This window comes from Zalophus californianus, chromosome 3 (assembly GCF_009762305.2).
Source record: "Zalophus californianus isolate mZalCal1 chromosome 3, mZalCal1.pri.v2, whole genome shotgun sequence".
Classification (NCBI taxonomy): domain Eukaryota; kingdom Metazoa; phylum Chordata; class Mammalia; order Carnivora; family Otariidae; genus Zalophus; species Zalophus californianus.
The window spans coordinates 115,288,373-115,314,596 of record NC_045597.1 but is presented as its reverse complement, the minus strand read 5'-3'; the positions used below and the strand labels follow the sequence as shown (position 1 = coordinate 115,314,596).

Sequence of the window (26,224 nt, the reverse complement as noted above, 5' to 3'; positions counted from 1 at the left end):
TAGTAGAGAATTTTCTTCTTAAACCAGCACAACCACCACTTTACCCCCAATGGCTCCAATGCTCTCATACCTCTCAATAGTGGGGAGTAGCCCTGAAAAATTATTTTTTTCCTATTTAAAACCTTTCCCTGCAATTCATGTGTTACTGCAAACATGTGGCCTTTCTTGAATCCCCCTTTTCCCATCCCCTGCCCCCCCCCACCATACAAAACAACAGGCTTGAGGCTATAGAACATCCCCCGGGGGGGGCGGGGGGGAATCTGAGGGGAGGAGGGGGAAAGCTTCACTTAAGAAATGAGAAAAACAGGATTCCTATCCTTGAGTTATAAAAACTGAAATGTATGGGGAATTTTATAGACCCAGAAAGTGATGAAATGAAGAGAAAGACATCAAGTCTACCCAAAAGGTGATAAAATATTTTATTTGTTTTTTGGTTGTGAAAAAGAAAATAAATCATTAAGATGACTGTCAGAATGCCTCAAGGAGAAGGGCATCGGATAGGACTTGGTTATAAATGTTGTAGACAGTAATAAAAGAGCTGGGTTTGTTTCCTTAGTATTGGTCTGGTTGAGCCTTGCAACACAGGAATCGGGGGCAATGGTACAAGTCCGTTGGCCACAGGGCATGCATGTGCATTATTGCCTTTCCAGGCTGGCCCGATGCAAGGATCCCCGAGCAGCTGCTCCCCACCTCTGCTCGGGTTCTCACTGAACATGGACACTGTGGGCCATGTTGTCAAATGCCAGGGCCTCGGGATCACGATTTGCTTTATTTTCATGACTACTGATTACTTTATATATACCTACTTATAAAACGGTTGGGGCGGGGTGGGGCAGAGGGGTTGTCCTTCTTTTTCTTGGTCCCAGGAATTCGGGATGAAGAAGGCAAGGCTCTTGCCCCAAGCAGCTCAGTCTAAGGGGCCTTGGATTAATTCTGATATTGTTTAATGCTGCACTTCAAGTGCCTGAAAGGCAGAGGAAGGTGACAGAGTAGCTGTTATAAAAGCAACTGTTGATTTTATTTAAACCCTGGAAGGATTAGTTAAGAATCTGTAAAAAGAGGCAGGGTTTTCAGCTACCTCACAGACTTGTATTCAGCCTTTTTCCTTGAATATTTTCTTTCTCTCTTCTATATGTCAAACGCTGCTATAAGCATATGATGACTCAACTAAGTCTTAAAAGTTAAGACTCAAAACTAGGTTTCTCTAGATCTGTAATGAATATACATATTAAGAACTCAGAAATAAACTGAACTTTGGGATGAACTGGAACCACACACACATGCCAGTCAATATTCATCTTATTCATCTCCACAATGGCCCATATATCCAAATTTGATCTGGGACAATTCAGTCATCCAAATCACCTACAACAGGACCCAACAGCAGTGCCGAGAACAGCGACACCATATGGGGACAGGTAGTGTCTGTAAAATGAAAAGGACTCCAGCCGCCTTTCAGTGGTACCTGTCTAGGATGGCCCGTGTCTTCTTAAGTGTCACGGTGCTCTCCCCACCATCACAAGGACAAGGACTTCAAGTAGCTTGACTGAGATTGCCACCGAACACTCCGTGATCAACCTGCAGAGCTACTAAGAAGGAACAGGGAAAGAAAGGTGCTCCCAAATCACCATATTCATAGCCCTATCTTTACACTTTAGGTCCACACCAGGCAGGCTGGAGATCTGGTAACTCATAGAATCATTCTACACTGACCATTAGGATGGCCACTTTTGACCATATCAGACAATTCAAGGTCTCATATAGACACATAGCTACAAACCTACACCTATGAAGTATTTTTCCAGAATGCAACATGACTCCATGTCCAAGGCACGTTTATATAACGAGCATTACTAAACAGCTACCTTGGCCTTAGAGTCCACTGCCTGAAGATTCTTATTCATTTGGAACCAATATGAGCCAGGCTGGATGACTCAGGGGAACGGTAATGATGGGATGGATGAGTAATCATTCTCCTGAAGTCACTAGTTAGGATAAAAGCAGTTGTTCATTACCTGACAGGACAGGTTTCTCAGGCTGGCCAAAAACAGAACAAATAAATCAATGTCACTTTCCTCCCTAACATCTTAAAACTCTCTATTTAAAGTCTGCATTTCAGCTCACAGTCCCAGGAAATCTATCCACAGAATTATCCATTAGGCCTCTCCCTTACCAAGGAGAGAGAGTAGAGGTGGCAGAGAGGACCTTTGTAAACTTTGTGGAGAAAATTCCTATAGAAACACCACCTGGCTCTCTGCTCTCAGTCACTGCCTCAGTTATTTTAGGAATCCTTTATATAAAATTAATACAATACCTTATTCTAACAGGGGGAACACACATGCTGACAGAGCAGTTCATTTTAAAGACTTGAAAATTGAAAATTTGTCCCTTTCAGAGTATAACCAATCTCAGGAGTAAATCCATAAATGCATTAGGGATTCTCATTTCCTAATTAATCTGCATCTCCCCACTATTTTCCATGTCGCATTACTCTAATTTACCCTTTGGGGAAAGAGATGTTAAAATACGGTTTACTCGCAACTAGTAGAGAAGTCCTGGGGAGCCAATGCACAGTACGGTGAATATAGACAACAATATCGTATTATAATCAAACTTGCTAAAAGACTAAATCTTAATCCAACCCCTAAAAAAAGAAATGGTAATTATGTGACATGATAGAGATGCTAACTACCGCAATAATGGTGATATTTCAATATATAAGTGCATCAACATGTTGTGTACCTTCAACTTAGACAATGTTATATGTCAAACATATTTCAATAAAAAAATTAACAATATGATTTAGTTCCAAATGAAATGCTACTAAAGACAAAAAATAAACTGATTTAATAGATGGCAAGTAACCATCTACATTATTCCCTCATTTTGGAGTGCCTTTGGATAATAGCTGAATAGCTTTATACTATGTGTGATTTTGATAATAATCTGATTGGATATATTGCTGAGGCTACAAAGAAAACTTAAGTGAAAAGGCTTGACCACACCCGATCAAAGTATACCTGAAGGTTAATCGCGGGAGAGAAGCGAGGAGCCTGTGATCGAGTGCCTGCTGCAGGTGACATCATTGTCTATACACGTTGATTCATCCTCCATCTGGTGGTGCCACACTGGGTGGCTCATGCAGATCTGCCACACTGAAGTAACCACCTTTCTTTGCCCTTCTTTTCTTAACAGTTTTCCACATTTGGAAAAAGCGGGGGGAAACCTGGCTAATAAGTAGAAAGGACTCGATGTTCACAGGATAAACATGGAAAGTGATCATGGTGAAAACATGAGAATCATGCATGGGCTTGCCATGTTTAGACCTAGAGGAAGTTTTCACGTCTATTCTACAAAGACTTCTTGAAGATGAAATTTCAAGAGCTGCTTAAGGTTACATTTAAAAAGCTGTGCTTAGCTGCATTGCTAATAACAACCTTTCAAGAAAGAGCCACTGAGGATGATAAGAAAGTTGCTAAAGTGCTTGGTGCCATGGATTAGAAGCTGAGGGATGCATGTGCAGATGGGTAAACATGCATTCTCACCATTTAAAAAATGCCCTCTTCAGCTCAGACTTCCTTGCCAAGAGCCAGCCTAGAGCAAAGGCCTTTCTTCTTTTTTTTAAACTCCCTTTCTATGTTTATTATTAAGCAATCCTCTTGACTGCTAGGGGGAAAAAAAAAAAAACGGAGGGGCTCACACAGACTTGCTGGTTTTGTCTTCCTACAGCACTGGTCATAAAACAGATGAGAAGGGTAAGCAATGAAACCCAGCAATCCTAGGGTGAGTCAAAACTGCAGTGGATTCAGGCGAACACCAAGTCTGAAAGGACCTCTGTGGGGATAAGGTGACTCAACCTCCCGTTCAGGAAACACGAGGACTTTTGCAGGCACTCAAGGACCCTGTGGGGAACCAGTCTGCAAGGTTCATCCTGTACACCGCTGTCACAGAAGGCCCAGCTGCCTCTCACCACCTGCTCTGTCCCCAACGCTCACATCCTACTCCCGGGCACTGCCAGTGCTCCAGCATTTGCCGTGTTAGCCAGAGCCAAAGGAAAAGTAATGTTCATCAACCAAGCCTACAGAAGAACAGAAGTGCAGGTTTTGGTAGTCCTGGTTGGCCAAACAGGTGGGAGCTAAAGGGGTACTGGTCTGCTGGACAGATCCATCCCAGGAAGCAATTAAGTTTATAGCCAGGAAAGAACAGCCCCAAAGGCCTCGGAAACAAAAGAAGCTTCCTGCCCGTGTCGTGTTGGCTCATTCTGCCATAAAGGCAGGCTGAACTATTCAGTTGCAACAGTGGACAGTAAGGCACTGTTTAGAGAATATCTGCTGTAGAGACCTGCCTATCAGGTTTTCATTTCTGTGCTAGGCAACAAACTGTTCCAGCTGGTTCAAATCAGAAAAAAAGCAAGCAAGTATCCAAAAAGGAACCAGTACTCATCACAGGACAGGATTATAAACTCTTTAAAACTAGCTAAAGGAACAGATTATAAAAGTAACAGTTTCCACCAGTATGGGGAAAGCATCACTACGATTTCTTGCTTGACAATCAAGAGATCCGGGACTTCTGGGAAGTTCCTGGTGTGGGAAGGGGAGATGGAAGGGGAGAGCAGCAAGCAGCCGCCTCTCCCTCATCCCTACCCTCTGTTCTGCCCTACCAGGTGGGGCTGTGCCTGTTCTGACTGCCCGTATTCCAGCTTAGATTCTAGCTGGAGTCCATATGAGGTCGAACATGCAGTTTCTCACATATGCAGAAGTTGTGGCAAAGACCCCCCAGTAAGGGGAAGAGTCAGTGATGCTAACCTGAGTCCAAGTAGGAGGATGAGGGCATCAGAAGGAGAAGGCTCCTTGTGGAGCCCAGAGGCAACAGTGAGATTTGATGGAGAGAAGATGCTAGACGGCTAGAATAACTGCCCTCAAGTCTTAGGCTGGGAGTCTCCCCCCGTTCTAGTGGTAACTGCAAAGTGCTGGCCCCTAAACATGTTCCACGCCTGTCAGACTAAGGAAGGGGCCATGGGCCACTTCATTCATGCTAACAGGGGTAACCTTATAAATGTTAGTGAAATTTGTCACTTTCCTTATGCCACCTGGGACCGCCTGGAGATCGAACTGAATGTAGTTCCACAAATACCATATAAAACAGCCATGAGCCCACCCCTTCCCCAAGGTCATCCTTAAACAAGAAGCTAAATACATTCTTTTCTTTTGAGCTTAGGCTCTCTGATTACCTGAAGCCAAGAACAAGAGACTATCTGAAAGGCTAGGGATGACATTATTAAATATCCTCCTTCTTCAAACATCTCCCCAGAAAATGAGCAGAGTGACACCATGACCATGACCATGACCAGCACCATCACCAGACACCACCCCCCCACACACACACACACAGAGTTACTCCCTCTCTCATAGGATCACCAGTGTCTTTATTATCTCCAATTAGGGTCTCCTAGCATGTAACCAGATCCATTTTTGGCCACATGGGTATACCCAGAAAGGCTGTGTCCCTCTCCAAATAGCCAATCCCCCTGCCTCTATAAAAACTACATGGTCCAAAAGAGAACTCTGCTAAGAGTCAGGAAGATTTCACTTCCATTAACCTGAGAAGCACTTGGAGTTAATGCAGACTCTGGAGACAGTCGGCTTGGGTGGAATCCCAGTTCGGCCACTTAGTAGCTTTATGGCACTGGTGGGAGTAACTTAACCTCTCTGTGCCTTGGTTTTCTCACCTATAAAATGGGGATAAAACAGTACTTATTCATAAGACTGTGTAATGACCAAATGTGTCATGACATGTAAAGGACTTAAGACAGTGTTTGGCATTAGTAAGAATAATATTAACATTTGCTGCTATTATTGCTGTCTTTATTATTATTATTATACTCTTGAGAATGTTACACAGCAAGCCTCCATTTTCCAAAACTCTCTCAGATGGACTGACACCATCATCCCTATTCCAGGATGGTGTAAGACAAAATAATTGTAAAATAAACTAATTTCAGATTGCTTTCGTGTCAAAGTTAAGAGCCTAGGGTAAATTTCACATGGCCATGAATTCTTTGCAGCTATTCCATTAGGAGGTGAAGTCTATTTTCAACTCCCTTGTAGGCACCAGCTGAGTATGATGGCATGAGGGATCCCAGGCAGACTAGCAGAGCCTGCCCAAATTGCTGACCTGCAAAATCATGAACAAATAAAATGGTTGTTGTTTTAAGCCACTGAGTTTCTGGTGGTTTCTTATTATGCAATAGATAACTGATACAGAGCCCCAAACAAATGAGGCTTTATTACCAACAGCATTTCCAACACAAACACACACAGGAAACCAAGCCACTTGTCTGTCTGTCAGCAGGCTTACCAACTACCACATGGTGCTGCCAAGCTCTCATCCCGCCCACCTAGGGCCACCAAGGCCACCACAGTCAGCTTATTAACTTGGGAAGAGCTGAGGCTGATTAATGATCAAATGTGGGGAGACAGAAGCAAGCTTTCTGTAGAGCCAAGGTAGGTGCCAAATTAGGTCTTTGCGGAGGGGGGTGGTATAGAAATACAGAATTTTGTTCCTTTCAGTCCATGATACACTCCAGGGCCCAAAATGGCAAGATTTGGCTTCCTCAGAAGTAGCTTTATACCATGTGTCTTAAATATTGCACAATAAAGTAGTAGAGGACTTCAAGGCAAAAGCAAACCAATTCAAGGTCCACATCACCAAGTGAGAATCAGGGACAGCCAGTCAGAACCAACCATGTAATCCCCATGGTCCAGCTATGTGGCTCCAAGAAAGCAGGGAACCCAGAACATCTTCACTTTTTTCTGCTGGTCACAGCAAGAGAATGATTACATTCCAAGCTTTGATTTTGCTGTGACCTAAGCAAAAAAAAAAAAAACTCTCTCAACCCACAACACAAACGGAAAAAATACCAAGTTCCATAGATCAGTATTCTATCATCTGTAACACGTGGGAAGAACTGATAATTAACTTTGTAGGAAAATCACTCTGAAATACATTATGAGAAACTTTGGACGCTTAAGTTCCTGTCTGTTAAAAGCAAAGCCACCACATCTAAATGAAAACAATCTTATTAATCTGATAAGTTGGATGACCCATAGTGCTAAAGGTTCTTAGGTGAAGACCAGTAGCATTCATCGGTCCGTGTATTTGTTTATTCATCCCATATTTGTTGAGCACATACTTTGTACCATATAGTTTTGTGGGTGTCTAGGCATGAGAAAGTTGGGGCAGGGAGAAAGCAGAGAAATGAAGATAGCAAGGAGTATATAAAAGTAGTCAAGCCATTTCATGTTTCAAGAGCTGACAGGTCATCTTGAAAAACAAAATTCCCTGCTTGAAGCAATTCAGAGTAACCCAGCTGAGCCCAACCCAAATTGCTGCATCAATTGGAACTGATCAGGTTATAAATTAAAAGGGTTCAGAAAACTCCTGTTTTCATGGAATTACAAAGCTAACTAGATGTAACTGGTCCACAGATGAAGATGCTAAAATGAAGTAATTTACCCAAGGACTGAACAACTGATTTCAATGCAGAGCCAAAATCTGGGTCTTCTGGGCTCCAGGCCAGCAGGACTTCCACTAACCCCATGGAGACCCCTTTCAAGATACAAGATGTTTACAATGTGAGGGGGCATAGACACCCCACAATTCCAGCCCATTTGGCAGTAGACAGACACTGACCATCCAATACAGTGAGCAGAAACTCTACACTTGGGGCACCTGGGTGGCTCACTCGGGCTTCCAACTCTTGATTTCAGTTCAGGTTATGATCTCAGGGTTGTGGGATCAAGCTCTGCACTCAGTGGGGAGTCTCTGAAGATTCTCTCTCCCTCTCCTTCTTCCTCTGCCCTCCCCCGATGCATGCACATGCGCATGCACTCTCTCTCTCTGAAATAAATAAATCTTAAAAAAACAAACAAAAATAACTATGCATTTGTCACATGGGAGCAACTCAAGGATACAACTTCCTGTGGAATAAACTTTAGAGCCCTGTAACCATATATGCTTGAGTGCTCAAGCAGCTATTAAAACAGGCTTGTAAGACAAAGGCACAAGAAAATACTTATGTTAGATTTAAACTTCAAAACTTAAATACGTACTATGTGAATAAACCACACAAAGGTAAAAATAGTAGCAAAACACACTAACGTGTTCATGACTATAAAGCTGGCATTTTTTAACCCCGGGTGAGTTTTATTCTTCATTCTTTCTGGGTTCCTTACAGGCCAAATATTCTTCAACATTCTTGAACTACTTACATGTTTTTTAATGTTTTGGCTACTCGATGCAGAAGAGATACAATATCAGTGGTGGTCAGAGGGCAAAGGGCATGTGAGCAGGGGCAAGAGTGAAAGTCACGTGGAGGGCCAGCCCTGCATATTCACATGTGGGTCAAAGCCTCACCGTGTGCTTGGCCCCTGTTTTGTGCTCTTCAGTCGGTCATATTCCTGATCTACCACTTTTGGCTTGGCTAGCTAACTTTGGGCAACTTACCTACTCTTTCTATAAAAACCTGTTTCCTGGGAGTGCCTGGGTGGCTCAGTCGGTTAAGTGCCTGACTCTTGATTTTGGCTCAGGTCCTGATTTCAGGGTCATGATATGGGGCTCCATGCTCAGCCGGGAGCCTGCTTGAGATTCTTTTCCTCTGCTCCTGCCCCACTGTTGTGCACTTGCGTGCATATGCACGCACTCTCTCTCCCTCTCAAACAAATCAACCTTTAACCCTCAGTTCCCTCAACCCTAAAAGATGGGTATGAATAGGACCTTCTTCATAGGAATGCCATGCAGATCGAGAATAATGCAAACAAAATGTTTAGTCTAGTGCCTGGCAGAAAGTAGGAGCCAGCAAATGATAGCTGTCATGATGATGGTGATAGAGATGTCTAATATCACAGTTATTATTTTTTATTGCCATTGTTATCATCATTATTATGATTACCAGCATTAGGATGTTCCTAGCACTGTGTTTAACACTGTAACTAAAAATGCATTAAGTTTCCGGGCGCCTGGGTGGCTCAGTTGGTTAAGCAACCGCCTTCAGCTCAGGTCATGATCCTGGAGTCCCTGGATGGAGTCCCGCATCGGGCTCCCTGCTCGGCAAGGAGTCTGCTTCTCCCTCTGACCCTCCCCCCTCTCATGTGCTCTCTCTCATTCTCTCTCAAATAAATAAATAAAATCTTTAAAAAAAAATGCATTAAGTTTCCTTGCTTTGGAAGACAGCCCAATGCTCTCCACGCATCTTATTGCTGGACCGTCCCTCCTCCGATCTCCATACTCTCTGGGTTTATTAATAATAGACTCTTCAGTTGAAGTAAGAGCTTACACACCACCCAATATGCCCGGAGGGAAATGGTGATAACATACAGATTCCTGCTTGTTTTCTTGGGCCTAATTAGGAGAATACAATGTCATCCTTTAAAAAAAAAAAAAAAAAAGGCAAGCAGTAAACCATCTCAGTAGATATTCTACAGAATTCTTGAAACTTGTAATTATCTTTAACAAACATGGATGCTAATGATTCTATCTGCTCTTTAGACAAGAAACAAGAAGATTTCTGGCTCCATCAGCTCACAATCTCAGACAACTTCCTTTGGAGGCTGCCTCCCTCACCCATTAGATGCAAGGTGGGAGGTCTGTTTGCAAAGCAGAGGGCTTCGGGGCTGGGAGCCAATAGCCCACATCAGGAAGAAGACTCCTCAGCAGACCAGGCTCGGGTCCCTGAGGCCTCAAAAAGACATTCGCCAGCCTTGGCAGCCTGACCAGAGAAAACTAGATCTCAGATTCAGTTTTTTTTCACTGAGAAAATAGAGACAGGTCCAACAACTGATCTGGTCAACATGTACATTAAGCATCACACCCAAAACAGAAAGGGCACATGAATGAAGTGAAAAGCAGTCATCAGTAAAACGTACAACTTTAAACATGCCCAAAGAGATGCTATTGCATCTTCTGTTGGAGTAACACTTTCATCCTATTTTGGATCAGGAAAGATTTTCTAATCCTTAACATTTAAATGTCCTATAATTACAAATGCTCAATAATTAGTGCATGCACTTCCTAAGTAGACTTAGCAATGTATTTCATTTGATCTAGACACTTCTGAACATCACTCCCTATCCCCCACATATTCCTGCCCCCATCACTGGGATGGTAACTATGGAACATTCTCTTGTAATTGACCAAATTAGTGTATTACGTGGGAAACAGAGGAGTCTTTCATCCGCTAGTCATTCCCTGGGCATGAGGACTCACTCCCTCCTTGGGTTCACCAAAAAATAGGACGTAAGCCAAAATCTGCCTTCCAAATCCCAGGACCACAGTGAGAAGCGCATGGTGAGGATGGGCCAGAAAATCTGGCAAATCACCCAGGAGACAGGAAAAGGACAGAGTCCCAAGATTTCCAGAGTCTGCCCGGATCCCTGATCACCTAACCCAGAGCTCCCAAACGAAGAACAAAGTCCGTCATCGCTTCCATCCTTACCTCCAGAGAGGTGAGCACGGTGGTCAGGCTCCTCTCTCCGACTGACCGTGAAGAGGTCTCTGCCCACACAAAGTAACCAGCCTACCAAAGACAAAAAGATAAGGTAAGAACTACTGCAGGCAATGCATTACATTCCTCAACAACTGGAATGTTTTCTAACAAAAAAGCAGGTCTCCGGACATTTGAAGACCTTTCAGACCACAACAGCAGCAACATAGTCAACTGAACAATATCAAATGCATGAAATCCCTGGAATCAAGTCAGGTGGAGCTGTTCGAGCTGCAGAGAGTGAGCTAACATTTTATTAACACACACCTGGGGCCCATCTAATTGGGAATGGTAATAATTGATGAAATCATATACCTCATCACGTCCCTCAGCAAAAATGGCTGTTTACCAAGGAGCTGGCAGAACTCTGTATAACACTTACATATGTCAGGGTACGTTGGCAGGTCAGAGCATTCACACATCCACACACTCAACACATCCACACACAATGAAGACTCTATGCCATGTAACTAACCCTGCTTTGGAAGACAGCCCTACCAGCTAATGAAATGATGACAACATGAGACTTGAACCTAGATGAGGGGGTGGAAGGGAAATGCAACTTTCTTCTACATGCACTCAAAGCAGCACATGGGAAAGACCACACTTATGGCCCATTTTAAGGAAACTCTCTTGTATATTTATGGCCCTAATCTGCGATGGTTAATTTTGTGCTTAATCAACTTGACTAGGCTATGGTGCCTGGTGGTTTGGTCAAACCCAAGTCTAGATAATTGTTGTAGAGGTATTTTTTAGATATGATTAACATTTAAATCAGTAGACTTTGTTGATCCATTACTAGACAGACAGACACACACACACACACACACACACACACACACACACACACACACACCCTATTGGTCAGGATTCTCTAGAGAACCCTAATACACCATCTAAGGTCAAGAAAGAATGAGTTAACTTATAAAATATGTATACGATGTGAAGAAGACAAAACAAAAAAGAGACTAGAGCATGACGAATAGTCCAAAGAAATGTATTTTGTAAGGTTTTAAACTATTACTTGATGTAGTTCATAAATTAGGCTCTGAGCATCCTAGTGGCCAAAGCAATGAAGAGACACAATCACACTGACTCTAAGTACAATGTACACACTTCAAAAGTGTTAGCTTTTCCTTGTTATTAGGAAATTTCTCCCAATTTGTTACCCTTTCCTTCCCATGGTAAATTCTTAGAGCATCCTTTATCATCCACCCTGAAGGGTCAGGAGGGAAAGTAATTAATTAGAAGGGCCTCTATATACAGTAGGGAGTCTGCTATAATGCTTCTTATTGCATCCCTCAGTGAGAGAGAGGATGGCAAAACACAATTCACTGAAGTGTTAGCAAGACCAAAAAGAAGCCCAAGCACATAGCAATCTGATCATCTGGCTTGATCCAGGGATAAAAATTAGAATTTCTGGAACAATGAATGAACCCTATATCCTTTGAGATACTTCCCAGAAATATTATTTCTCCCAGTGAAAAGCTGGGTAGGAAGTGGGCTACACTGTCTGAGGCTGTGGTCCCTGGCAATTGCCTGGAGCAAAGATTTTCTCTATTGCTGATCAGGGGGCAGATCCACAGCAAAACTGCCCTCAGATAGGTTTATAAGTTTAGGTAATACATGTCTGAGAAAGGTAAGGTTTAATTTTTATAGGTTTGCATTTGTAGAAGTCTTATATACCCTTCTTGCTTTAGAATCAATTTTTCAAAAAATTTCTATTACGGTAAAATATGCAAAAAATTTACTATTTTAACTATTTTTAAGTGTGCAACTCAGTGGCATTAAGTATATTCACAATGTCACGCAACCATCACCATCATCCATTTCCAGAACTTTTTCCTCATTCCAAACAGAATCTCTGTACCATTAAACAACGAGCCCCCATTGGCCACCCGCCCTGCCCCCTGCAGCCCCTGGTAACCTCTATTCTACTTTCTGTCTCTATGAGTTTGCCGATTTGAGGCACCTCATATAAGTGGAATTGTGTAATATTTGCCCATTTGTGCCTGTGTTTAACTTAGCATAATGTTTTCAAGGTTCATGCACATTGTGCCATGTACCAGAATTCCATTTCTCTTTATGGCTGAATAATATTCCATTGCTAGTATATACCACATTGTGTTTATCCTGGTATGACCTTTTATGTAATTAACTCAATTACTGAATATTGACAATGTGAGAGGTCTGATTTTTTTAAAACATTATCTTTATTCTAAGAACAGTATGTCAGAGTCAGAAGTGCTACTCCAGAAGGAACCAATTAATTGTATAAATCCTAGTTTCAGAATCAGTAGGAGCAGCAAGAAAACAAAAGTCTAAGTTTCTCTTCCCTAAGGGTTAGGTAAATCTCCCCCACAATCTTAATTAATGTTCTTCATGCTTAAAGCTGAAATGAGATTAGAATATCCCCACTATGTGGCCAGTGTGCTCTGTAATGCTTTATATCCTGGTGACTAAAGCTTATCAAATGTCATTTTAATGAGCTTCTATCTAAAGAGCTGATGTCAAGAAGTCAGAGAAACTGCAGTCCTGTGAAGCACTACTTTTTATCCCTACAGATAAAATACCCTGACAGAATCAGCTAGAAAAGCACATCTTCCCCCTAACTGGCTTGCCATCCAACAGTTTTTTATTTCTAGACATGCACATAAGGGAACAAGTCTTCTGGGTGGCCACGTGGGTCCTGAGCAGCACACAACACCTTCCCAGCAAGCCAATTTAATAGTTGAAAGAGAACGTGAGAACCTGCACTCCGCTCTGGGTTTCACCTTTAGAGCATATAAAAGAGCAGATGGCGTGAAGGGGGGATGCCACCACACTCCTGAATTCACAAAAGTGGCCCAGTGTGAGTCATCAAAAGATGTCCGCAGGAAGCTGATGAAAAACCACCATCTTTGCACCCTGACAAGGGAATTGCAAGCAAAAATCAAGAGCCATAGAGGATTTAGGCCACTTTGTTCAGCATAAACTTCTCAGCTGGGAGGATTTGCTGTCACCCCAGATTGTTAACAATTGGCTGAGCTGAACTTCATTACTACTTTTGTGTTCAGTTAACTGGGAATATGTCATTCAACCAACAAAAGTGGTTTTAGAAAAACAGAATTTAGCCTTGAGTTCCTCCTGTATGTTTTTTAAGACTGATTTCAAAAGCAAGAGTTTTTTGTAGATCAAAACAAAATGAACACTGTTAAGATTGTTCTTTTTAGTTTTTAGCTAAATAGTCCATTGCCTCTGAAACAGGATACATTTCCATGGGTTGTAGAAGCCAGCCCCAAACAGGCTGAAAGTAGGATGCTAATACAAAGACCTCAGAATTAGCCTAATTGGGAAACCTCAGAATGAGAAGACACTCAGTTATCTGTCCCAAGTCATTACTCTACCCCTCTTCTCAGGACATCAATTATATGCATTTTGGAAGTGGATGAGGGGCACAATTGGAATATGAACATTTCATCTGTGATAATCATTCTGATCCTCCAACTTGTGTTAAATTCTTTCAGACCTTTTTCATGCACACACACAAACACCCCAAAAAATATCTTCCCGTGGCTTGGATCTATTTTCAAGCGGATCAAAACAAGAACCCAGATAAGGCGGGGCCCCTGGGTGGCTCAGTCAGTTGAGCGTCTGTATCCTCTTCCATGTGGACACAGAACACGGATTCAGGAGAGCTGACTGAGGTCTTTGTTAGTGCTGGGAGCCATGAACACCGTAGCTTAATTTTCACTCTTCCCTCCAAAATTCGTATGTTGAAATCTTAACGCCCCCCCCCAAGTACCTCAGAATGTGACTATATTTAGAGATAAGGTCCTTAAAAAGGTGATTAAATTAAAATGAGGTCCTTAGGGTGGGCCCTCATCCAATTATGACTGCTGTCCTTATAAGAGGTAATTAGGACACAGACATGCACAGAGGAAGACCATGTGAGGACAGAGGGAGAAAACGACCATCTGCGAGTCAAGGAGAAAGGCCTCAGAAGAAACCAAACCTGCCCACACCTTGATCTCAGATTTCCAGGCTCCAGAACTGTGAAATAAGAGATTTCTGCTGTTTAAGCAGAAATCTTAAGTCTATGGTCCTTGTTATAGCAGCCCTTCCCTTTTTCCTTCTCTGAATGCCTACATTTCCAGGGAGGAGACTGTACAGGTGACAGGGACACTCTGTCTCCTACCTCTCAAGGGGCGCGCTCTCATTCATTTCCTTATCCCCAACCAGGGTGATCTAGAAATCCAAAGAAAGTGATAAGTAGGAACACCTCATAGATACCCTGAAGAACCCCCTACTCTAAGACAGGGCACTAGTGCCTGCCCCAAGACCTCTGACCTCCAAAACTATGGGAACTTTCTCTGTCTTTCCCAAATGCTCTCTGCTAACCAGAAGTCACCCTACAAACACTCTTGGGGATAGTGTGCCCAGACACTGAGTCTTCATTTCTCTTGCCTCAATACCCAAGGCTGGCTCAGATGCCTTAACCAACCTTAATTCCCTCTCTTCCTAAAAAGAAAAGGAGAGGCTGGGGGCCAAAGAGCTTTGCACATTACAGAAACGAGTCCGGAGCAAGAGATTATCAGGGATAAGGGGACTCCCAGTTGCCTCAAGACTTGATTCACGAGTAATTACTTTCTCCTTCACTGGAGAAGTTCATACAGGATTGCTGACTGAAGTCTTTGTTGGTGCTGGGAGCCATGAACACCGTAGCTTAATTTCCACTCTGCATAGATAATGTTTGCCCTATAGCATAGGTAGACATTGGGTCTGGCTTCAGGCGCTATGGATTGGACTGTCTGTGGTACGTCACCAGGGACAGAGGAAGCACAAGTCATCACCTAGTGTGTCCTCATGTCCCAGCTCCATTAGCCTCCTCAAGCTCTTCAGTCTTAACTCTGGCCATCTCCCCAAGCCAACACACACTTGACATGGCTTTGCCTGGAAGGTCCAGAAACAAATGTGAAATCTATTAGAAGTAATGCCGCCGAGCACCCCTGGGGTCAGCAGACAAGGCTCTTGGGTCCTCTCCAGACTGCAGTGATGGGGTTGGGGGGTCCCGTTTGGGGTGCATTCCAGCAGCAGGGGACCACTAACCCTCAAGCTAACACTCATGCCTGCCAAGTCCCAGCCCCCTGGAAGAAAAAGGAGCGCGCAGATGGATGCAATTAGCCAGGCGAATGGGAACTTGTCAAGCCATTTAGGTAAGATAGTACTTGAATTCATTTAGTTCCCATTACTGGAGGGTGACTGTGCTTCCACCCCCTGCTGATTCTGTGGGCTGCACAGCACCTCCCTAGCAAGGAAGTGAAAAAAGAAAGGAGGATGTCTCAGCCTACAAATTCCAGGGCTCTGCCGTTAAATCAGCATGCATGATGTCTTCAACCAAGGGGTAATTTGACCTTAATGGAATCAAGGAACACATCCTGTTGACTTTGTCACAGAACCTCAAACTCAGTGATGAATTTTTTAAGTATCCAATTAATAAAAAAAATAAATAAAGATTCCCTACTCAGTTCAATCTTCCTTATACCTCTTAACAAGTGATGACACGTTCACCTTGCTAATGGCTCTGTTTCAATTATTGAGTTGTGGACACATCAACAGTCCATATGGAATCTTACTCTTACATCCTTTTCAGGGCCTAGCATAGTGTCAGACACAAAACAGAAACTTGGTAAAGGCTCAATTACTTATTGCTTCTTGCTTTTGAAATAGCATGCCCTGCAAGGAAGCAAATCCACTCTACCTGCCTCATTTTATCAAAAACACGACTCCCTCCTCACCCCTGACCCCCACACTCCCTCACCAAACTCACAATAGCACCAGGATCTTCATAATGAATGTCCCCAGTGGATCCAGTGGATCATACAAAACAACAAAGTTACAGATGGAGCTTCAAGGTTGATAAATTCTTGTCCTGTTCTAAAATCTGAGTGTAGCTGTCTATTTCCTAGGACTGCCATAACAGGACCACAAGTTTAGTGACTAGCACCAGATGTTTATTCTCTCACAGTTCTGAAGGCCAGAAATCCAAAAATCAAGGTGTCCGCAGGGTCGATGCCCTCGGGAAGCTCAGAGAGACCCTCTGTACTCCTATACTCTGGTGGCTGCTACATAACAGCCATCTCTGCCTCGGTCTGCTCACGCCCTTTCCCTGGGTTTCTGTTCAAATCGCCCTCCCTCTTCTAAGGACACCAATCATGGGATCTAGGGCCAACCCCAGATCCAGCATGAGTTCATCCTAAGATCATTAACTTAATTACATCTGCAAAGACCGTATTTCCAAATAAGGTCACATTCACAGGTACTGGGGGTTAGGACTTAGATATATCTAGTTGGGGGAGGGGGTACTATTAAACTCACTAAATATCCAAAGTCAGAACACATCATCTGTACCAGAAAACCCCATTTTCTTCCCAATGCTCTTCTTCATATTAATAGACTCATTTCATACTCACGACCCAGGATGAACTCTCTGAGTCATGTTCAAGGGCCTTCACCCACTTGCTCCCTGGTTCCCTTCAGCTCCATAATCTGTAGTGACGAAGTACAGTTCCATCAGTTCTATCCTACAGAAGTGCTTATGCCCGTCCCCTCTTTCCCATGCCTTCTGCCTGACCACCTTGGCCCCAACTTGAATTCCCTGTCTCCTACCTGCTCTGCCAGCTTCCTTTACGGACCATGTCACATGTTGCTGCTTTAAACAGTGCCCTATCATGCCACAACCCTGTCCCCAGCCTTTCAGCGGCACCTCACCAAATGAAGCCCAATCTCGGGACAGCCTAGTACCTCTAGGTCCCCTCCACTTGGTCCAGGGTCTGGTCAAAGTAAGTTACCGAGTGCTCTTAAGTAGATTCTCAAAGGCCTCCCAGACTTTCAAGCCCCTCTGCCTAGGATTTATTCATGAATTCAACAAGCTTCTATCTTGACCTATGTTCCCCTGTCAAAGTCTTCACAGAACGGCCCAACGCAAAAGAAAACTCATCCATAAGTCTTTGACGAGTTTCATCAGCCACACTGGATTCTTCTTTCTTTTAAAACTGAGAAGCCTGCCAGACAGAGAGGGCATTCTTGTCCTCCCCTCCCCTTAGGGACGTGAACACGTGTCACAAAGTTCATGACCGAGTCTGCGTGGAACCCTGCTTCACTCGTATGTATGTCTTCCTCATCATCTGGCACGGCACCTTGCATATAACATGTGCTCAGAAATATCTGATCAATAAAAGGTATACTGAGTAAGTAATACAGTCTCTGCCTTCAAGCAGCTTACATCCAGGGACCAGGGGAGGATGGGATAAACACAAGGTGACCAACAATAACTGATACGATACTGTATCGTAGAAGTAGAGATGAAATCCTGGGGGAAATACAGAAACGGAAGTTTTGAAAAGGGTGAGCATTTCCTAAAGAAGTAGAACTTGAGAGACCTTGAAGGATATACAATATTTTGATGAGCAAAAAGTGGTAAGTCAGGAAAGAGAATTAGGTACAGAAGCAGCAGCACCTATAAAAGAGCCAGGTGAAAGCAAATGGCGTTTTCCCACTTCCATGAAGAGCAGAGCTTTCTGGCCCACTGACTGAGTGAATGGTGAGTAATGGAAAGCAGTGCTACAAAGGTGGGCCAGCATCTCGAACGCTAGGCCAAGGAATTTGAAGTGGACTCTGTAGGAGATGGAAATCTTGGAAGGCTTTCAAACAGGTGTGATGTGGTCACAGCCGCACTTTTAGGTGAGCACCTACATGGTACTGCAGAACCTAAACCTGGGTATGCATCGGAATCATCTGCAGAGTTTCAAGACTGCTTAATACAGAAGGAAAAATACAAACAATGTAACAATTCTCTATACATAATAAAATCATGTTGCTGTTTTGCCACTGCGGCTTTAGAGTTTTTAAGAGAAATACACCATACCTATCCTTGAGCTCCATTTTGTTCCTTCTCCCCAAATGAACGCTTCCCTTCAGTGAATATCCTTCTAGTCCATGTTTATACAGAGAAACAGAGATAGATGTATACGTCCATAAGAACCACATAGCATTGCTTTTTGTGCTAAAATCATCAATAATACATTTAGCAAATATTGCTCGAAATTTGCTTTACTCACTGGAAGTATCTTGAAAAATTCAGATTGCTGAATCCCATCCAGATCTAATGAATCGCAGATCACTGAGTGGAGGGGCACCTGGGTGGCTCAGTCAGTTAAGCGTCTGCCTTGGACTCAGGTCATGATCTCAGGGTCCTGGGATTGAGCCCCACATCGGGCTCCCTGCTCAGCGGGGAGTCGGCTTCTCCCTCAGCCTGCCGTTCCCCCTGCTTGTGCTGGCTCTCGTGCACTCTCTCTCTGTCAAATACCTTTTTTTTTTTTAAGATTTATTTTTTTAAAAATCACTGAGTGGAGGTGTCCAAAAATATGCAGTTTTTAATAACTCTCAGTTCATTTTGATGTCACTAGACCTGGACTGGGGTGTCATGGGTGTAGAAGACCAACTAGAGAGAAGATAAAGAAGAGGCAGGAAGAGCAGCAAGAATGATGATTCAAGCAGGGCTGCCGCAGTACTAAGGATGGGCGAAGCACATGGAAACAAAAGATGGGACAGATTCTGAGGTCCTGTGAGGATACAAGCAACAGGACTTTACAGTGAATTAGAATCTGAGGTGAGAAGTAGCACAACTAATAAATAGCCCTAAGGATTTTAACTTGAATGAATTGGAGGACAGTCACATCCTTAACAAACATGGAAAACTCAAATGGAAGAGTTGGCTGTGGAAGAGAAGATGGATTTGGTTTTAGATGTGTGAACCTGAGGGTTTCTGTGGCATCTTAAGTATCTCCAACAGGCATTTATAGGGGCTAGATTCGATCAATGAAGGTTGGGAATCATAACACAGTTCCAAGATTCCCTGCTTAAAGATAATAGCTGTGCACATGGAACCGGGTATGTCTGTTTCGGGAGAGAGAGAAGAGAGCCCTGGGCAAGTCCTTCAGGGATGCACACATTTAGGAGAGAGCACCTGAGGAGGAGCAAGCTGGTGAGATAAAGGAGTGGCCAGGAGTAGAAAGGCCACTGGGAGCGGGAAGCCACAGGAAGGATCAAGGGTCAAGAATCCACCACCATGAGTGTGATAAAGAGAAGGAATGAGAGACATCACAAGATTGGAGAATCAGGAGCTTTCAAGGACTAGTAGCGATCCTAGCAGGAGAGGTCACATGTGACTTGCTTGAAAAACAGAGCAGCAACGTAAGCTACTCTTCAGTGTTGAAACTTGAAGTCAAAAAGAACAGCTGAGGGATAGCTACTTTAGGGTTTAGGACAGGAGATTTGAATATGTAGAATGTGAGAAAGGAACCAGTGGTAAAGAAAGTATCCCTGAGAGGTTCAAACCTGAAGACACCAGGTGGCAAGAAGGCAGGGGTGGATCTTAGGTTGAAAACAGAGATTATTTAAAAGCAGACAGAGCAACTCAAAACCTTCAGAGCCTCTCCTCATCCCTGCGTAGGCAAGGCATCTAACCCTATGGAAGACTAGGGCTCTGTGCTTTGGAAAAATTTAACAAGAGGATTCTCTGAATTCAAAAGCATTGGGCACAGTGGAGCAGTGGGATGAAGTGTAAAACTGAAAACCAGGAGCTTAGCAATAATCTACATACTAAACCAACTGCTCCTAGTAGCATCCAACTATGGAAAGACATACATTCTCCCTCCCTGCCTCCCTTCATACCCCACCTCACTCCTCCCTCCCTTGGGAGACTGGAAAATTCTTCTCTGGAAAAGAGAAACACCCATATATACTCACCACCCATCACCTACAGGAAAACCCCACTCATTCACATGGAATTTTCAGCCAAGGATAGCCAAGGATCACCACGCATTTGAGGAAAGTCTCCCACATGAAAAAGTGAAGCCAAACCAAACAGTCACATGGAACTCAGAGACCCTAAGGAAGATGAAGATTTTATGACTATCTAGAAGCCACAATGGCCTGGAGAGAGAATAATTTGGCTGCATGGTTTTTTTAAAAAACAGGGAAAAAATCACACAAATATCTCTGTTTCTAAACCTGTCTTGAAAAATCAAAAGGTCTTGCAACTCCAGACTCACACAGAGCCTGGGAGCTAAGAGCCAGAAAGAGACAGGCTGAGAAAGGGCGGGTGAGCCCAGACATTCTTTTGAGGAGAGGGTTCAGAGGTATTACCAGAGTCACAGGGGTCTAGGGTGCAGCTAAAAGCTTTTAGAAGGAACATCCATGACTTGATGTGTTAAATCAACTTCTCACATGCAGCTGTCCAGTTCAAAAAGGAAAATGCCGAGCACTCCAGGGAATGTGAGGAATTAGAAGCTTGCATATAGATATCACCTTATTACTGCTTGTGTACTGAAACTGCACAGATTAATGGGTCAGGAGAGGTCTGCTCTTGCAGCCACCTAGAAATATCCTGAAGAAAAAAGGAAGAATCAAAACTGCTCACAGCTCAGGACACATGACTACTAGAATCGCTGACTTGATTAGAAAATACACACACGCATACACACACATGTTGGCTCATATGCATACATTTGTAATCAGCCAAACCTGCTGTACCCAATCCCAAGGCTTCCTGTAGTCATCAGACAATTTGTTCTGACTGGAGGTAATCACAGTTCATAAATAAGTTCCTGCCAAATAAGAATTAATTTAAATTCCTCTCAGAGCTTTTCAAGAGACAGAAAGGCTGCCCTTCAGAGATGCCTTCTCCCGGGTTAATGAGTTGGATTATTCTGTTTATCACAAGCCAAAGGTAACTTGGTAGTTGGACTGATAAAAGTTCTTTCTCAAATTGCTTCACCATGGGGTTTCTGCTTTGTTTGGTTCTGAGCAGAGTTTTTAGCCTCACAATGATCCCCAAAGCTTCTGGAAGCAAAACAGGTGTTGGGGGCTTGGGCACAGTAAGGCTCAAACAGAATTTGGGTCAAAACTCTGGAGGAACCACTGAGAACGTGGGATTGTGCATCCTCCTGTGTGCAGTCCTAGCCCTGGACTGTGCAGGAAGAGCCCTTCACCTGACCATCAGCCAGGGTTGCCACTGGCGGGACGGGGCCTCAGGAAGAGGCTTCCAGGTATTCCAGATTCAGTTACAGAACTTTCCATGTGGGTACCTCTAGTTTCTTGCCCTACTTGACAATGCTACTAGGAAATCTAAGAGACAGTAGTCTAGAGAAAGCTCTGCAGCACTTTGAAAAATGTCCCTAGGGCCAGCAAGTAAGTATGAACTGTCCCACAGCTACCAGCTCAAAAGTTTCAAATGCCTATTCTTTGTTTCTTGAGGGATTTTCCCGGAGTTGCTTTTCCTTCACGTATCCCTGGGGTGGTTAATACTTGGGATTTCACAGGAATGACTCCAAAAGCTATAGTTGGGGACACCTGGGTGTCTCAGTCAGTTAGGCGTCCAACCCTTGATTTCAGCTCAGGTCATGATCTCGGGATTGGGAGATCAAGCCCCGCATCAGGCTCTGCACTGGGCATGGAGCCTGCTTAAGATTCTCTCTTCCTCTCTCCCCCCAGCTCTCTCTCCCTCTCTTAAACACACACACACACACACACACACACACACACACACACACACACACACACACACACACACACACACACACACACACACACACACACACACCATTGTTCTCATATAACAGTCCAGAGCTTAAGATTCTCTCTTCCTCTCTCCCCCCAGCTCTCTCTCCCTCTCTTAAACACACACACACACACACACACACACACACACACACACACACACACACGCCATTGTTCTCATATAACAGTCCAGAGCTCAGAGGGTCTACAGTATCCTAGGGTCCTCTTGCCTGGGTCTTCCGAATTAACTGCTAACATGACTACAACATTTCACTAAAATTTCTCTAACAATTTTCCACTGCTCCTCAGAGAAAGGTGAAACTCCTTTCACACAGCCTGGCGTGGCCTGGCCCCGGATACCCAACCTCCTCCCCAGCCATTCTCCTCAGTGCTCTATCTGCTCTGGCCGCACTGGCCCCCTTTCTGACGCTCACATTTATCATGTCCCATCCTCTCACAAAGCCTCTGGGCATGGTGCCCCCAATATACAGAGCTCGCCCATCTCTTCCTCTTGCCCTTAACTCTTACCTGTCTTTTCTATTTCAGTCCATGAGCCGCTTTGCCTGGGAAGCCTTCTCTGACCTCTCTCACTGTGTTTAACTCTATCTAATAAAGGCTCTCAGAGTGGTCTACTTTTCATTCTCCTGGGAGTGCTTAACGCAGTTGCAATTTTATGTTTGCTAGTATGATTAAATGATTAATATCTGTCTCCGGCACTGGATTTTAAGCTCTGTGAAAGAAGAGACCATGTCTGTTCTTGTTCACCCATTATACCAACTTGGCACAGACTAGAGGCTTAATAAATATCAGATGGATGCATAGAAGCATGGACACAACCTCAGAAGGACTGTCTTCTTGCCCCTCCACTCTTATTTTTACCTCCGGTCACAGGTTACCTCTGCTGGGAAGGTTCTGCTCCGCGCCCCCGCCCACGCCCATTCCACCTGTTGTTTGTTCAGAGGTCTGCCTCCCCTATTACTAGGAACAAAACCTGTGCACATTCTCTAATTCCATTAAGTACATCCCCCAATTTCTGTTTGTTTTGACTGTCATCCTTAGTTTCACAGGTCACCCCTCCACTTGAGGACTTGACTACCACACTGTGGAGTGCAGTACCTAGCTTCCTGAGCAGTCCCTGAAGGGTGGAGGATGCCAGCTTCAGATAAAGCAGAGGTGGCATCTCATGGCACAAAATTACTGACATGAAAAGGACCTGGGAGTGAGGCCAGCAGATAAATCCACCCTCCTTTCTCCCTACCAGGGACTATTTGGAGGTATAGCCCCTCCTTGCAACCCTCCTAGAGAGGTGCTGGAGCCAGATGAAGAAGCTACTGAGAGAGAGAGATACGGTTCTTCATGGCCTGTGGAAAGGCTCCAGCCAGCACACCCAAGCAGCCCCTCTTCCCTGTCCCCCTTCTCCTCCCTCGTCCTCACACCTGGGGCTTGCATCTTCCATATAAATTGTTAGCACCTTAATTCTTCTCTAGCTTGCTTTCTTAAGCATCCAGGCTGATACCCTCTGATACCGCCCATATCCCCTAAAGGGAGAAACTCCATCTACAGCCCAAGCACATAGCACACTTTCGAGGGGAGCTTCTCCCTCCAAAGCTATTGTAATCTTGGCCTGGACTGACAGAAGGGAATTCACAATCCCTTTGCTTAATTCTGCCCTGGTCAGACCCACCATCAGTAGTACTGATTTTCATTTTGAGAAACCCACTTTAAAAGTGTTTCTCAAAATTTTTGAATGACAGCCCTCTTAAGGATGACAGATTCATGAACCCTCTGCCCAGGTAAACACACGTACATCAGTTTGCTTTCAGTTTAGGGGTTCAGAGAACCCCTGAAGCCCCATCCGTAGATCTCATGTTAAGAAACCCTGTTTCAGAGAAACAAAGAACACCACAATCAATAAACAGTGACAAGAAGAGCAACTGCAAGAACTAAATCTTAAAAGAAAAAAATAAAATCAAGGAAGAATGATAGGAAAGCTGGTATATTTGAAGGCCTATCAAGTAGGAGAGGTATCAGATGTTTGTTCTTACAGTTCCTCATCTGGGGGCAACGTCTCGGACTTCTCCAGTCAGATTGAGCTGTGTTCCTGTAGCCTGTGGGTATGCAGCAGTTCTAGCCCATAAAACACTAGGCCGTCATCTAAAGGGCCAGATAGAGGTGCTGCCTTGGTCAGAAACACACACACACACACACGCACGCACGCACGCACATGCACGCATGTACACAGTGGTAGGAGACCCCATACCGTCCCTGTTTTCTCTTTGCTTTATAAAAATTGTTCTCAGCTTCGGGCATCTGGGTGGCTCAGTCAGTTAAGCAATGGACTCTTGATGTCTGCTCAGGCCATGATCTCAGGGTCGTGGGGTCAAGCCCCACCCCTCGTCAGGCTCCGCACTCAGCCTGGAGTTTCTCTCCCTTTGCCCCTCCCCCAACTCATGTGCCCATCTCTAAAACAAATAAATCTTAAAAGAAAAAAAGAAAAAAATCCTTCTCAGCTCATGGGCCACACAAAAACAGGTGGCAGGCTGACTTGGGTGCCTCGGACCATCCCCTACCCTGGACTCCAGCCACTGATGAATCCATCCCCCCACCTCCACACAGTGAGCTCCCCCATGGTGGAAGTCATAACTTATTTCACCCAGGGGTCCCAGCTCTAACAGTGATGAATACACAGTCCAAGCTTAATAAATGCATATCAAATGAAAAAGTCCTGCTCATCTTTCAAGACTGAGCTCAGGTGACACCCTCCACAGAGAGGGCCCTCATCCTCCAGTTTGATTGGATCTCGCCTCACCTGGCAGTGCCTGCCGACCAGTATTGGGCCCCTACTTATGCTGTGTATTGTGATTGTCCACCAGCTGAAGAGATCTACAATGGGTGGCTTACGAAGAAAACCCAGAGAATTCATCTCTTGCCAATCCTCAGGTCGATTTCTCACTTTCTCATGTGAAATATAAAATAACCACTATGTTTCCATAAAGTAGCCTTTTTAAAAGTCCTATCTAAAGTGGAGATGGCTCCAAGAAAGCTGTTAAATATTCTTCCGCAGCTGTTCACATCTTAGCATTTAATTAGTTATAATTGCAATTTTAAAAACAATTAAACTCTGTGGGTGTTATTTACTGGATCTCATGATGATTCTGGTTTTTATGCTCCTCAAAAGAGAATTGGATGGAGATATCTGGGTCTACAAACTGTCAGGATTGAAAGGACAAGTTTTTGTCACACACACTAATTTCTTTTGCCATTCTTTTGGGGTGAAAGGGGGGTGATTTAAGTAAACACTTAGACATTGGGCGCCTGGGTGGCTCAGTTGGTTAAGTGACCGCCTTCGGCTCTGGTCATGATCCCAGGCTCCTGGGATCGAGTCCCGCATTGGGCTCCCTGCTCAGCGGGGAGTCTGCTTCTCCCTCTGACCCTACCCCTTCTCATGCTCTATCTCATTCTCTCTCTCAAAATAAATAAATAAAATCTTTAAAAAAAAAACATTTAGACAGATTTCTAAAACCATCAAATAGGATATCTAAAACTCGGTGGTGTGTACTTGTGGTTTTCATTGATGTCCTCAGCACAGGAAGACAAAAAACAGCCAATTCCCACAAAACACCTTGCCCTGATGAAAAACTCCATGGCATTTATGTTCCTAAAAACAAACTGGAGTGGAGGGGGGTGGGAGGGTTGGGGTGGCTGGGTGATGATGTTGGGGAGGGTATGTGCTATGGTGAGTGCTGTGAATTGTGTAAGCCCGATGAATCACAGACCTTTACCCCGAAACAAATAATACATTATATGTTAATTAAAAAAAAAAAAACTGGAACCAAATTTTACATAACACTAGCCAAGAAGTTGGGAAGAAAAAATAAAGGGGAATTAAGGTATGTTAATGTTCTTGCTTTACCAGAAAGGAAGCTACCAATTAACTTAAACTAAATGGAAAATAAATGATTTTATGAATATTAAAAAAAATCAAAGATAGTCCACAAATGTAATGTGGTATTCTAGATGGTCTCCTGAGACAGATAAAAGACATTAGGTAAGGGGCACCTGGGTGGCTCAGATGGTTAAGCG

At 43.9% G+C, this 26,224-nt stretch overlaps 1 protein-coding gene across 16 annotated transcripts in view; it reads right to left on the bottom strand.

Annotated features, from left to right (window-relative positions):
- LYPD6B (LY6/PLAUR domain containing 6B) overlaps positions 1-26,224 on the bottom strand; it is a 213,725-nt gene that overhangs the window by 86,200 nt on the left and 101,301 nt on the right. For 13 of the 16 annotated variants that reach the window (XM_027590075.1, XM_027590060.2, XM_027590076.1 and 10 more), the window contains one exon: positions 10,493-10,573. The exons of the other annotated variants lie outside the window; for them this stretch is intronic. The gene's annotated coding sequence lies outside the window, so the exon portion shown is untranslated. The remainder of the gene's footprint in view (positions 1-10,492; positions 10,574-26,224) is intronic. 16 annotated transcript variants of the gene reach the window in all.